The following is a 16,318-nucleotide window of genomic DNA, read 5'->3' on the forward strand; positions in this document are numbered from 1 at the left end:
TTTACCTTTTAGTACGTTTAATTTAAAAGTGATGTTTTAAACATTTTTTTTACATATTTTTTATTTATTTATTTAACTGTTTTTCTTCATAAAATAATGAACTATAATCAAAAAGTAGGCACCGAAATATAGTGATCACTAGCAGAATATCCCGATTCATTAGTATCAATTTCTAGAGGTAAATTTAATTTTCATTATATCAATTTTTATCATTTAAAAAAAATATTTTTACACAAGATTAATCAATTTTGGACACCTAATAATCCCATTCTGAGACCCCACCTGCCCGGAGGGCCTAGCTGCAGAGGTGCACCCTCCAGCTAGTTGTATATATATATATAAAACAACAAATAATTAAAATGGGCAAAGAAACTAATAATTATCTAAATGTCTTATAGCAGACCAAGAACAGTTTCTCTTTAAATATGTACATCAAATTCCTAAAATATTTCTCTTCATTGCAACCAGATTTTTTATTCAACATAATCAATCCAATTCTCTTTATTATTGAAAAGAAAAAGTAAAAATCAGTAAGTTGAAGAAAAAATTACCTTTCTATAAGATCAACGAGTGAATTAATATTAGAAATAAATGGACTGAGGGATCTTAGAGAACTAAATGTAATCCAAAGTAGCAGTGTCTTGACAATATTCATTAACTGACTGGTCACAAAGTAATAGGGGGTAATGATAATTATATTACAGTTATAATTAATATTTGTATAATATTTTATTAGTAAGATAAAATATATATATATATATTAAAAATTTTATAGTTAAATTATTATATTATGTGATAATTAAAATATATACATATTTTTTTTTAAGTCAGTTGATCATGATGGTAAGAGGGACGGTAAAGTAGATGCAATTATGGTAATGCATTATTTGGTATTATAAATGATGAAAAATCCATGGATTCACACAAATTTTTATATGAATTGTTAAGTTTATTAATGTATTCAAAGATGATTTATTAATAATTAAAATACACTATATCAATTTTTTTTATCTTTTAGCCATACAGATCAAGTAAATAATTTGGGTTAGACGAATATTCTAATCGTGTAATTAAAGACTGATACGTAATTTCAGTCAGATATTGTACAGAAAACTTATGCGCCTAAAATAATGTCTTAACTGGTAAACTAAATATAATTTTTTACTTACCTTCACATTTTGAAGAAAAAAGTAAGTGCACATATAAGAAGAAATTTTGAATCAGAGTAAGAAAAAAAAATACAAAGCCGAAAATAAAAATAATGGTTCAGATAATTAATCAACTCAAGACCGAAAAATACAGATAAAAACAGGTACACACCCTATTAAATAGGATTAACTGTTTCACACATCTGAGGATGTAGATGTAAAAAAAAACCAGAAAAATAATTTTTTTTAAAAATGGAGGGTTTTGTTACATGTATTTTATTACCTCAAAATACATAAATAATTAATTATTATAATCATGATATAATAATTTTTATTACACTATAGTAATAAACAATAAATATATAAAAGATTATAACTATACATCAATAACAAATTTATTTAGTAATCATTATTGTAATAAATTATTATGCCACAATTCTTCATTTAATTGTTTTCTTTATTACTACAATATATATATATATGTATATATATATAAATATATATAATTATATACAAACAGAGAAACATTATTTTTTATTATTTAAATAACATCTATAACACTAAAACTCATAAAATTTTAAACTATTCAAACAAGAGTATTATACACATTGTTCAGGCCCTATGTAATACACAAATTTCACATTATTTATAAATTAATAGTAATAATAATCATAATAACAACAGAATTAAACTAGGTTACATTAATTATAAATTTTTTCTAGGTTATAACTTTTTCAGTGAAGTCTGGTAATATTGATAACCTTGGATTTTTACAGTAGTTGGGTAAATTACCTTAGAGATTACCTAAAATCAAAAGTGACTATTCTTTTTCAGTTATGCTGAATTGATTTCAAGTAAATCAAAAGTACCTATTCCATCTAGTTAAAAAATAATGAGAGATTGCTTAAATAATTCCATTTGATATGCTCAATATGCATCTGGAAACATTTTAAAAATTTAAATAACCAAAAAAACTCAAGTAAACACATATTTTTTTACAAGTATACCAATTATTTAATTTACATAGAAAGAGAGGAGAGCCCTTAAACTTCTTCACAACTTGTGTGAGATTGTGACTTTAATTAATGAGAAATAAATTTAAGAAAAATTAAATATGCTTGCCGGTACTGGTAGACTCAAGCCTACTGTGTACCACACAATAAAAATACAATGTATCCCAAAATGGTTTTTTATTTGTAATAGATTCTAATGCTAAAAAATTCCTGAGTAGTATGCCAAAAATATACGTTAGTAATTTTTGTAGAATTCTATCAAACAAAAGATGAATTCCAGCCTGACCAAGTTATGATGTAATACAGCTATAGATCAACAAACATTGCTGCTGTCAAATGTGACTAAATAGAATTGCATTATACATTATAAAGACTTATTACATCACTGTCATGTCGTTGAAACTATTAGAGTAACATAAAATTCAATTAGTCAGTAAAATGGTACTTATGAAAATGTGAAATAAAAACAGATTTTAGGTAATTTATGTAGAGGAAAGCGAGACATGCTGCACCACAGACAAAGAATGTAAATTACAGATTGAATTTGTTTCATGGTTGTGGTAGCACTACAACATGTGATGGGTTACTTTCTTTAGTTATGTATGTAATGGCTTTTTGCTTCTTTCTAGAATAAAAAAAAAACTTAATTGCTACTTTATCAAATATAAAGTTTTAAGATTACTTCATATTTTCACATATTTAGTAAGAAATTAACACATCAAGTTATTTACAAAATTAGGAGTAAATTAACATACTTTTTTTAAATTTGCTTACTATGAAAATCAGCTTTCAGATACAGAAAATAATCCCAATGGTATGCCATTGGGATAGATAGTATGCCATTGAAGACAGTGAGTGTAACATGGTACACTTTCAGGTACTCTATATCACTTAGCACTTATGTATTAGTTCATTCAATTTCAAATTTTTGTTGGAAAATTGCTGATTAAATTATTTTTATTTTAGGGTTATCACAGTAAGGCGAAGAAATCAACCAAGAAGGAAAATAAAAGAAATAAACTAAGAAAAGTCTTATAGGTATTTTAGAATCCTTCCTCATTATCCCATTCATTTATATTTTCTACACTATACTATTTATTCAAGATAAGCTACCAGAACTGCAACATAACTCTGATTTTCATACCTAAGACACCTAGCATAAAAATGTCATGTCCTATTCAAAGCACAGGACATCTATCTATAACATGTACCAAATTATGCTGGTTTATATCTTTGTAAGACGCTGCTACCACATATTAAAATTGAAACCAATCAGAAGAAATTTAGGAGGGTTTTATGGGGCTTTTTGGTGGACAGGTGCTATTATTCAGTAAGTGAACATCTGTCTGATGAGCGATAGTTGTCTGTCTTCATCATTTTGTAAATACTCAAGCAAGGGTAATAAATGAAAATTATCTTTTTGATAATGAAAAAATTATGAAAATTATTTTTAATTGTGTATTATTTCTAATATGCTAGTGGAGTATGTTTGAAAATAGTGTGTGTTATAACTGTAATTTTGGTATTAGTTTGTAATATTGTTGTTTGGTGCTATTTTATATACATACATCTGCCACATAGATTTATTATTTCTGCATAGTGTGTTGTGCAATAACGATGTAAAATAGTTAAAATAGAAATAAAAAATGAAAATACAGATGATGACAGATACAGTTAACTTAGTTTCAGAGAAAACTTTCTACTAAAGAAGCAGTGAAAATGAAAGTAATATATTTTTAGACATTATTAAAAACAGTCCAGATGAATAAATTTTGGAAAATATTTTCTGCCCAGCAGGAACAAGACTTAGCCATGTATGATGATACATGTAGCAAAATATGTTACAGGAAATCTATGTCAATGCTGAAAAATCTAGCTTATGAGATGGCCTCTAAAAATAATGTATAAGTGCCATCTTCTTGGGAAAAAATAAAAAATGCAGGAATTTAAATGGAGTGAGGATTTTTATATTGAAGTTCAGCACTGCATAAAACCTGAAACCTGCGGCCTTTCTCATTTAACATTTTTCAATCAAAACAATTGTGAAACATTTTCTCAAAATATTTACAGTCAGATTCCAGAATTAATAGATAGAACATGCATATTTATTACTGATGAAACTGGATGTACTTCTGTTCACAAACCAATTATAGCTCAGAAAGGAATAAAACAACTCAACCAATCTACTAGAGGTGAAGGCTGAAATAGTCATAGTTGCAGTCATAATATATGCAATGGGATCATTTTTAACTACAGTACTTGTTTTCCTATGAAAAAACTTCAAAAATTTCATGTTAAATGGGACTTCTACTGGTTTTCTTGGCCTTGGTAGTGAATTAAAGTGGATGAATTCATAACTATTCTCACCAATAATATAACATTTCATTAAAAATATGGTAGTTTAAAAAAAAAAAAAAATTGAAAATCGTTATATTTTAAATTCTCAGCAAAACTTAAGTATTTCTAATGGTAAGAGATATTATGAATTCATGGGACCAAGCAATATAATATTTACAAATGATAAAAGAAATGACTTCGAAACATCTTATACTTCTCAGCAAGAAATAAAAGACTTTCCTAAAAGTGTAGCTAAAAAGATGAAAAGAAACTGTTAGCCAGAAAGAAGCATAATTCCAATCAACATCCTGAAAGAAAATAATTGAAGAGAAAGAATAAAAAAAAGATAAATACTTAAAAAAAATTAAAAACCATTAAGAAAACTATTTCACAATGTCTGGGGAAGAAGAAGACTTTGAGAGTGAAGAAAATGTACTTTCATGTGTATTTAAGTTTTACAAATATTAAGATAAATACCTGCCTCAGAGTACACTATCTTCTCTCAGTGAGATAAAAAATCAAGTTAAAAAAATATATGTCTATCTCATCTATTAACTAATGGATTGGAAAGTTTAAAAATCTGAAATGCACCTAAAAAACAAATTTTTAATCATCATAAACATATCTATATTTTTTTGAAAATAAATGATTATAAATTCTAAAATATGAACCAATAAAAATATAAATCTCATTGTGTACTACCCTCCATAGAGTTTGTAAGAAACAATAAAAGTAAAAAGTCATTAAAGAAAGAATAACAACGCCACATTATTTTAGATTATACTGCCTTAACAGATCACAAGATTGTTGTAGTTCAGTAATTGGTCTTACCCAGTCTCATTCTAACTATTCCTAATATATACTATTAACTGAACCCCAGTGACCAAATACACCATAACATAAATACTCAAATCTGATTAAAAGTAACTAACTTAATTCTATTTTTTCACTCTATTTCTGATAAGTTAGGTATTGATTGCTAATTAAAAGCCAACAGTAAACAGTAATGTTTACTGTATGTATCCAAAGAAAAATGACTAACAATATTGTTTCATTTTTTCTATTTAATAATATATAAATACTAACATAAAATAACCAATAGAATTAAAAGATAGTACTTTTCCTCTGATATTTAATAATTTTAATTCACATCTCATGACAATCAAGAAACAGAAATTAAGTGGATTCTGTAATTAATACAATTATTTATTCTTTGATAAATAATAATTTAATCCTTTGAACTGCTTCACTAATGAAATTATTTTGAGGCGAAAATAAATTTTAATAAGAAAATATTGTTTAATAAGAAATTTTAAAAACTTAATGTCATCAAAATTTTCAATAATACTTTTTACTGGAGAGAAAGTTTTTTTGATAATTTTTTTTATTTCTTGAACTGATTTTAATAATTAAACTGCAAAATATTTATTTCTTTTGGAAACGCTTTTAATAGAATAGGTAACTTCACCTTTCATTAAGAAGGCTCAAAATGTTTAAATCCTGGTCAGGCTTGGAATTTTTTAAACACAAAATAATTCATTTGTTATTGCCATCAGAAAAAAATTGAATGTAGTTGATGGATAAATAGTGCATAGATAATAAACATAAGTAAATACAGTTTATTAAATAACTCACTGACTTGTGCAAACAGTCACTTTGTACGACTGTTTTTACAAGTCTGATTTATCACTAAAAATTGGTTACATTAAAATCACAGCCCACATATTAAAGATAATTAGAAAACAAAATTACCACCTAAACATCACAGATATTGAATTTTTCTACAGGCAAGTCAATTAAACAATCTATTAGAACCTTTTTAAAATCCAAATTTCTTTTTTGTTACATCAAATTTGTTTTAACACTATTTCTGTTTATTTCAAGTGTATGGCTATTCAAAATTTAAAATAGTGTTTTCACTAATGGTTTAATAAGTTAATCAGGTATAATTCAGTTTCACTAGGTATTAATAGTCTCTTTGTGATAAATGATCAAGACATGTTGAGTTTGAAATTAGTACTTTCAACATCACTTAAACAGTATTTCAGTAACAAAAAGAATGCCTAGAAAATCCCAGGGTGATAGGATTGAAAAGTATTTTGTTAAAATAAGAATCATATTACAAAGGGCTAAATCAATCTATTTTTAAAAAATAATATTAATAAAATTTGTGATACAAAAACTGAAAATATTACAATTGAAAAAAAAAAAAATAAATAAAAAAAAAAAATATATATATATATATATATAAATAATAAATGAAATTAGATCAAAAGCTAACACATATCACAGAACAAGTTAACAGTAAAATAAATAGCTAAATAAATAAGTATATAGATATATATATAATTAAAAATAATACAAAAAAGTAAACCTTTAATAATCAGTAGAATAAAACATTTCATCAATATAACAACAATATTCTTTACTTACACAATATTTAGTGATTTTTTATAATCTAAAAGAAGGAGAAAATAAAGTTAAATCTAAAAATTATATCAATTTCTCTTTCTTATGTAATTTTTATTTATTATTATTATTATTATTATTATTCATAAATATTCTCAAATAATTAAAAATTAAAATTAAATATAATTTCATATAGCAATATATTTAATAACTAAAAAGAAAGTATATAATAAAATCATTAATTTTTTTTTTTTAATTAAATTATTATCTTTTAAGTATGAATATTTTATAATATTTTTTTCTAAAATACATAAACAAATACTAAAACCAATTTTAAAAAATATAATAAAAAATGGCTGACAATTTAATTTCATTAGTTAAAATAAATTTATTTTTATAAACTAAAAAATTATGTAAGACAATTAATTATCATAATCCTTACTTGCCAATTGTTTTATAATCTATTAAGAATACCAACAAAAATATCTAGTGCATACAATATTTAAAAGTAATAAGCTTGAAATATAATGTCAGGTGAATAAAACAAAAGTGAATTCATAACTTAATAGTACATATAAAAAATTAAATAAAGCAACAGTAATATAATAGAAGAATAAATCACAAGAAAAAGATATATTTATTAGCAGCCTTTTAACAAATTTGTAAACTTTAAACAAGATACAATACTTACCTTGTATGAAAAGTGAAAAATAATATATTAATATAAAAAATATAATGAAACAAATGAAAATTAAGAAGTACTAGGTTTTTTCATATGTGATGAAAGAAAAATAGCAATAAAAACAGAGGTGTATAAGATAACTGCTCAGTAGTTTATTATTAAGAGAAAAAAATTATATAGTTTTAGGTGAATTACATTTTCATAGCCATAACAATTTCATTATCTAATCATTAATTAAAGATTACAAAATAAGAAAGACAAAAAAAATAAAAATAAAAAAATAAGAAAAGAATTTTTAAGAATAAAAAGAATAAGAAAGATGATATTTGCAATATCATTTTTTTAATTAGTCAATCACATCTTAAATTGAATATCTTATTATTATTTTTTTCAGAATAATATCTGGATAAACAGCCTAAGTAACACAAACTAAAAAACAATAGAATACAAAAACCATTAATTAAACTGCCAAAAACCCTTTTTTGCCAAGGAGAATAATTAAATAAAAATAAATCTATATCTTCCATTTTGTATGAAAATAAATTAAAAATTAACAAATTTAATGTACAACAAAGATAATTAAGAATTAAGGCTTTACTTAATCTGATAGTAGCTGCACTTAACTGATGTGTGATTACTGGTTGGCGAGGGATCAGTTCACCCATAGGTATTATAAGCTATATAACTGGTTTTTTAACAGAATAATTTAAATTTTTTTATTAATAATTTAATTTACTACCAGTTTAGATATTACAGTAAATATTTGACTCTACATATGAGTAAAGGTAGCATGATATACATAATTCTAAGAACCATAACAGTACTAAAAAAAAATAAAGATGGCTCACTCACTAGCCAACATAACTCTAACTATTAGAATAGGAAAATAGTGACAATACATAAAAATAAAAGTAATCTGTAACATCTATTGCAAAAAAACACAAAACTAAACAATGTAATAAACATTTGACTACAACTTATTGCATCAAAAATATGCCTGCTGATAATAAATTAAATTTTTAACCCAAATTTTTCATTTAAAAATTAAAAGGCATTGATAATTAAATAATCTAAAATAATTTATCTTTAACATTTATAAGTACATATTTTAAAAGTAACACTAAAACAGTCACAAAAACAAATTACTTTTCTTTTTCATTTCTATGTATTTTTTTTTTTTTTTCATTTAATGCCAGTTTCCTTTACAGTGAATATCATAAGTAAAACTTAAACTCATGATGAATTATAACCAACATATATTCTTTCTGTGTAAATAAATATAAATGTTAACAAAAAATAAAATTTAATCTTTAGAAATTAACAGCAGCAGACATAAAACTACACAAGTGAAAAACTAATCATAATATAATCTTAATCTTACTAGTTTGGCAGTAATAGATAATTAAATTTATATAACATATTACCCTAGAACTGATGGCAACAAACATATTACATTAATATACACAAGCAGAGCATGGCAGTAAACTGATATATAAAACAGAAAATTTTACAAACATCCAAATTTCATGATTTTCTAATCTACTTTTGTATTTATTTTTCAGACTACAGTTCTAATAAGCTACAAACTTACAAATTGATATTAAACTCTAGTTTAATACAATTTATAATACATTTCCTCACAAGATGACTTAAAAAGAGAAAAGTGTAACAGCTTCACAAAGTAAACCAAAAAAAAGCTGAAAAATTCATTGACATAAAAAAATATAAATTCCTTAATAAAAATTAGGTAAAAGACATAAAACTTCTCAATACATAAACAGCATTTTCTATGCAATAAAGAAGGAAAAGTTAAGTATTGAAGAGAGAGAATATCATTACTTCTGCTGGAATGTCAGCTAACTGTTATTCTACCAAAATAAATGACTATATTTTAGTTTTGGTCATTTAACAAGTAGATATTTTTAAGACTAAAAAAAAATCTGTATTACATGCTCTGTTAACTGATTGAGTTGCACAAGATAGAAACATAAAAAATTTCACATACAAACTATAGGTGAATACACTACTTACATAACTGCATGTATAATCTTTTATTTTTGACAATATCTCTAGAAAGAAAATAACATACTGTGTATACTAGCTACAATGTTAGATCTACATTTCACCAATAATATATGTAACTATTTTTTTTAATGCCAGAAGTAATGGTAATAGGTATAGAGTAGAATTATGAAAGACATGCAGATAAAAATAATTCAAAGTTGGGAAAGTTAGATAAGATTTTTTTTTTTTGCCTGATAAAGTAATTCATCACAGAAGCTTGAATATAAAACAATGCAATAACTAACATTAAAAAAAATCTGATGTGGGCACACATGACTTCCTTGTATGCCTATTAAACTACGTGTACATATATTTTTTTTTTCAATGAACAGTACATAAAATATTATTTCATTAATAACTAACTTCTGATATCTTTTCATTTTTTTATTATTATTTATCGTACATATTCTTTTACAATCAGAGGTAAATAATTATTAATAAATCAATATATTTAAATTTAAAAAAAAATAAATAAATAAAAAGGAGATGAAGTCTGATTTGAACTGATGTGTCTTCCTCTTCTAAGATCTAAATATTTCATTAATTAAAATTTCATTTGGCTATAATTCTGGATCCAATGAAAATAAGTTCCACTTATGATACATTGTTGAAAAGCTCTCAATGAGGACTTATTATTGCAATTAACAAAAAGTCCAAAATCAAAATTATTTTGAACTTTGGGCTTTTTTGGATACTTTTGGTTCAGTCAATTATAATCAAAAAGGGAGGTGCACAACTAGATGTTACAGCAGTCCTAGATTCAAAATTTCAACATCCTACGGCTAATCGTTTTTGAGTTATGCGAAATATATATGTGCTTATGTATTTCTTGCGTATGTTTTACTTCATATAAGGAAGTAAAAAGATTAATAATTTCAGTAAGTTCAGTAAAAAATTATCACAGACAAAATCATATATCACAAAGGATAAAAAATAATAATACCAGCAATTCAGATGTTCTAATTATGTCAATAGTAAATTAAGAAAGTTAAGTGGCAAGACATTCATCAGTTAATCAAATAAAAATGCTTAACTTTTAACAGTTAAATTAAATTATGAATCTAAGAAAATCTAATTGTAAAAATTGTTTAAAAATAAACATACACAAAATATATACACAGATGAAACTCCACTTTCATTATATACATTTTTTTATTACATAACTGTTGCACAACAGTATTGCATCTAAACATCTGCTACTAATTCCAAACAAAGGAATTATTAATTTATTTTTGTAGAGAAACAAAAATTTTACTTATTATTAACACAACATTTTCCAGCATTGTGTCTCATAAGCCTTCATTTTAGTCTGGTTATCATAATGTTTTTAAAAGCTAGTAAATGAGGATGTAAAATATACAAGCAACTTATCTAGCCATTTCAAAATAGAAATTTATGCTTTTTATAATAATAAACTTGATATTTTATGTTTAAATATATGAAAACAACCTCAATATTTATGATGCAACATATCATACTATCTGGAATTGATAATTTCTTATATTTAATAATTAAGTTTTTGGACCATGTTAATGCCTTACATGAAAAATGACATAAAAAATAACAATGATAATAAAAATATTTATAAATTAAACAGATCGAGACAGAAATGGTTTATATAGAAACATAATAAAAGTTATGTAAATAAAATCAGCCAAAAAAAAAAATTGATCAAGCAGTGACCTACTAACTTAGATCATTTTTATCTAGTAAAAATGTTAATAGGCTTTCATGGAAATTGGATGGCTTCCAGTTCACAAAATATGTTTACATTTTATATTTTTCCTAATGTGTACATTGCAATCCCCCGACCCAATGAGATGATGATATGTATATGTAAATGAAATGTAGTCTTGTGCAGACTCAGGCCGACCATTCCCAAGATGTGTGATTAATTGAAACCCAAACCCAACCACCAAAGTAAACTGGTGTCTAATGTCTATTCAAATCTGTATAAAAGCAACAAACTTTTACTATAGTCTAAGATCCGGCAGCTGATTTCTGCAGGTATCTGTTTTATTAATGAAACTCAATTTAAATGAATGATTAATGATAATTTAATACATTACTGCCGGGTTGCCTAGCAAAAATTAGCAGCAATTACCTTTAATTAAATATATTGTAATTAATTTATTTTACCGAATTGCAACTATATTTTTTTAAGTGAATTAAACGTCATTTGAAAGAAAAAGAAGGCAATACAAATTTTATTATCTTATCTTTAAAGATATTTTGATTCGACTGGCAATTATCTTATTCTTTATGTCATACCATTACTTAGTTCAAACAGTGTAATTGTTGATATGTTTTAATATGTAAATACTACAGTACAAAATTTTAATAGTTTTCCTTTCCTGTACGTCACTATAATATTTGTATTCTATATTATTCTACTTACAACACTAAAACACAAACAAAAATTGCCCTTTCCTACGCACATGGTCCAGTTTCTGAAACCTATCTGTTCAAGAGTTTCTTTGCTATTTCAAAAATCACAATAGTTCTCTAGAAAATTCCTTTTATATCAAGAATCCATCCAACTGAACAATAAAATTAAAAAAGATTAAAAAGCTGATGTCAAATTGAAATTAAATCTATATGTAAAAGATAAACTCTATTGAAAACTGCTTTACATGTAAGACAAGTAATTCATCACTAGATCAGGATTTTGAGAATGGAAAATAAACAAAATCAATCAAAATTTCAGTAATGTGGTAAGGAAATGAGTGGTATGAAAGAGAAATAGCAATTTGGAAAAGGAAAAAAAAAATACGTGTGCTTAAGACTGCACAGCCAAAGTGAAAACTTGTATGGGATTGCAATCATTTTGAATTAATATATATTACAAGTAGTATATAATGTTTACATTAATAGCCACTTTAAACTTTGACCCCTAGAACCAATTTTGACACACAATTTGAATGTGTGTTTTCCATGAATATCCCCTGTTTGTAGTTAAATTTTCACGCTGAAAGAGTGGATTTACTGCAAAATAAGTAGTAAAACACGGGTTTGAGATGCCCCCAAAATTACAACAAAGAAATTGGCTATTGAACCTCCACGTCTCTTTTCATGGGTTTATTCGAATATATTAAAGAACGGCTACTTTCAATGATGAATGAGTGTTCACATATTGAAACAGTTGATTTACTGAAAAATTCATAGTAAAACATATGTTTTAACTGCAAACAGCATGATTAATTTTAAATTTATGATGACAATATACGTCATCATTACTTTCAGCAATATGTGTGTATATCATTGATTATTATTTAATATAAGTGATGATCATTATTTATGATTCAAACTTCAAAATTATTGTTGATTTTTGTAATCTAACAGCTACTCAGTTAACGCTGTAAATTTATAATGATGTTCTGAATCAATCAGTCATCATTACTTTCAGAGAAAGCGAGCGGGTGTTGTGGATTTTTAACTTTATAGTTTATAGTTGTGATAGCTAATTATTGACAGCTGATGTTATTTTATTTATATTTCACATAAGAAACCGGATTTCTGACATATCTTTCGATAAATAAAAAAAGGCTGTATCTCAAAAACGGTGCGTCCTAGGGCATTTGTAACGCGATTTTGAAATACTTTACCAAAAAAAATGCTTTGAGATCACCTGGAATGATAGGACCCATGAGTCTAGCGGCCACCGTTCTCGAGATACTAGCCCGAGCGAAATTCGCCCCCACAGAATTACAGGATCAAAATATTTCATATAAAGTAATTTTTTAACAATAAACAGCAATCTTTACCAACAATATTTTCAAGGTTAATGATTTTTTAATGCATATAAATTAGGTGTTGAAACTCTTCACGTATGTTATCTAAAAAAAATATCATAATATTAAACAATTAGTTTTTTTTATTATTATGAGCGATACAGGAAGAATTATTGTGAATCACCGGCAGTTTTTTCTCTCACCTCCTATCCTCTGCTGTATATTATAGTATACACGCATATATGTGTATATATATTCTTGCTCTATGCCTTTTCTCTTTCATATATATATATATATATGCTTAGCGTCTTGCGTTACGTTACAGATTTTGATTACGAGTTACTGATTTTTTTCCATGTTCCCATGTAATGTACAAAAAATTCTGACACAACGCGCCTAAAGAAGTTTTCACTTCAAAAAGTCATTTAAAAAAAAAAATTAATGTGCCTTCCCCTTGTACGAACAAAATAATTTTTTTATAACACATGAAAGTATGTTTATGTGTTTGCAATTTAATATAACCAGATGATTCTGATTTTGAATTGTATATTAGACAATCTATAAGTTCTATAGCCTTGTTGTAGTCTTCATTCTTCATCAATTGCATCTTTAGGAGCGTTATCAAGCCATGCTAAAATGTGAGCATGTGGGCTTCCTCTACGTTGGAATTCAATTTTTTTTAAATAGTGAATTAGTCTATTTTTGAAAGTACTTGACCGTTTTGATTGCAATATTTTGGGAATTACAAATTTATTAAAATAAATTGCACATGTAACTGCATCCTTATTAATTAATGTACTTTTTACCAAATAGTGTAAATTTGCAACAACTTCAAGAGATATTTCTTCTTTATTTTTTAGTTTATACAAAAGTTGAAGTAAATTTGGCCATCCTATTTCATTAGCACTAATTGTGAAAAAATTGTGGGCTTTCCTAGTTGTCTGATCATAGCAAAAAGGTCTTTTTTTCTTCCAGGCCAACACCAAGTTGAATTTGGGTAGAACGCAAAAAAGCCAAATTACTTTCAATGCATCCTTGAATGTAATTTTCATTTTCAATCTGTTCTTTTGTAATGTTTGTATCTTTACCAACGTGCTTAAATGTAATTGTCAGTGAATCATATACTCTGATTTGTATTAATTTCATAGCCTTATATAAAAGGTGATGAGGGCTAACTCCCATTCTATCTGAGCGTCTTAATTCACTAGTTGCCATCATAAGTGGCGTTACATCAAAACCATTTCTAAAATTGCAGAACTGTCCATAGTATATTTGTGGAAATGATAATTCCTCTGCATGTTCTTCAAACCAAATTCTACTTGGAACATTTATTTTCTCCAGGAGCTATTTGTAAATGCATCTCATCATTCCACATTAATTTCTATAGTTGTGACAATAAACTTTCTTCAATTGGAATATCTTCAATAATTTTATGTTCATTAACTGCTGGATAATTTTCTTCAAAAAATTTGTCATTAATACTAATGTTGTAGACTTCACAAAGAGGAGTTGTTATTAAATATTTTAACTATTCTTTAATTTCTCTTTTGTTAACCAATCTATATACATAACTTTACTTATGAATTTTTTTTCTTTTTATATGAACAGTAATAGAATGGTCATCGTCAACATTTCTTGGTAATTGATTAACCATTGTATTAACTTCTATAGAAACATTAATGACTTGTCCATAGATGCCAAATTGTCCCTGAACGTGCCTTAAGCTTTTAATCTGCATGAATGGTATTCTTGGTGAAATAAATCTTTCTGATACTAAATTTACTGGTAATTTTCTCAAATTTTCTGGAATAGGTGGGTATTTCAATTCATTGTAAACAGATAAAGGTGGTATTTGCTGTTTATTAATTGCAGATAGACAAGTTGAGCATATCTTAATTTGTGGTATCTTATCATTAGTGAGTAGCGTTCTTATAAATTGAATATTATTATTTGATGTAACTTCATTTTTTAATATTCTAAAATCATTTTTAAACCATAGTCTATCACAAATATCACAACCATGACCAAAATCATTTTGAAGAAATTGCTTATGGAACTCAAAATGTGCACTGATATGATTAGAATAGGAATTTTGATTATTTTTTATAACAAAATTGTTAATATTTTGCGTAAATGAGTCGGAATCACTATCTGAATTAAATGTTGAAGATTCTGGAATACATGAATGCTTAACTTTTTTTGTATTTTCTGAAATAAATGGAACATTAACATGTGATGGACCTGCTATCTGTGATATATGAACTGTTTGCAATTTTGCATTTTCTGAAATAACTGGAACATCAACGTTTGATGGACCAGCAATCTGTGAAATAATGAACTGTTTGTAATTTTTTATTTTATCTCGAAATTGTTGAGAATTTTTTTTAATGATTCTTTCTATCAATATTTTGTTTTTGATCAAGAGTTTTTTTTTGTTACCTCTATATCTTTTGGAACACAATTTTGATAATTCTTTTTGTCTGGTTTTTTCATCGGACATATCTGTTTCTGAAAATTTTCTTTTGACTTTCCCTATATCGCTGATTATATAATCTTCATAATTCTTTTGAACGTTCATCTTTTTTTTATTCATTTTATAAGTATCATCATCGCTTTCTTCATCTGTATTTCTTTTCTGACTGTTAATTGAATTCTGACTACTATCTTCATTATCCTTCATAATTGAATTATCCTAATAAAAATATATAATAAAATTTAGTGAATTAACTATAAGTAGATTATTAGGAATTGTAAATGTAAAAAAATTACTTTTATTCTTTTGAATATCCCGAATGGCGTATAAAATATATGCTTTATATATAAGCATATAATATTATTTATATATATATATGTATAGAAGTATAATTTATTGCATTTTTTTTTTAATTTACTAATGTACTGTATTGCATGTATTTAGAAATTTTTGAATGTACA

Source organism: Lycorma delicatula, chromosome 3 (assembly GCF_047948215.1).
Source record: "Lycorma delicatula isolate Av1 chromosome 3, ASM4794821v1, whole genome shotgun sequence".
Lineage (NCBI taxonomy): Eukaryota > Metazoa > Arthropoda > Insecta > Hemiptera > Fulgoridae > Lycorma > Lycorma delicatula.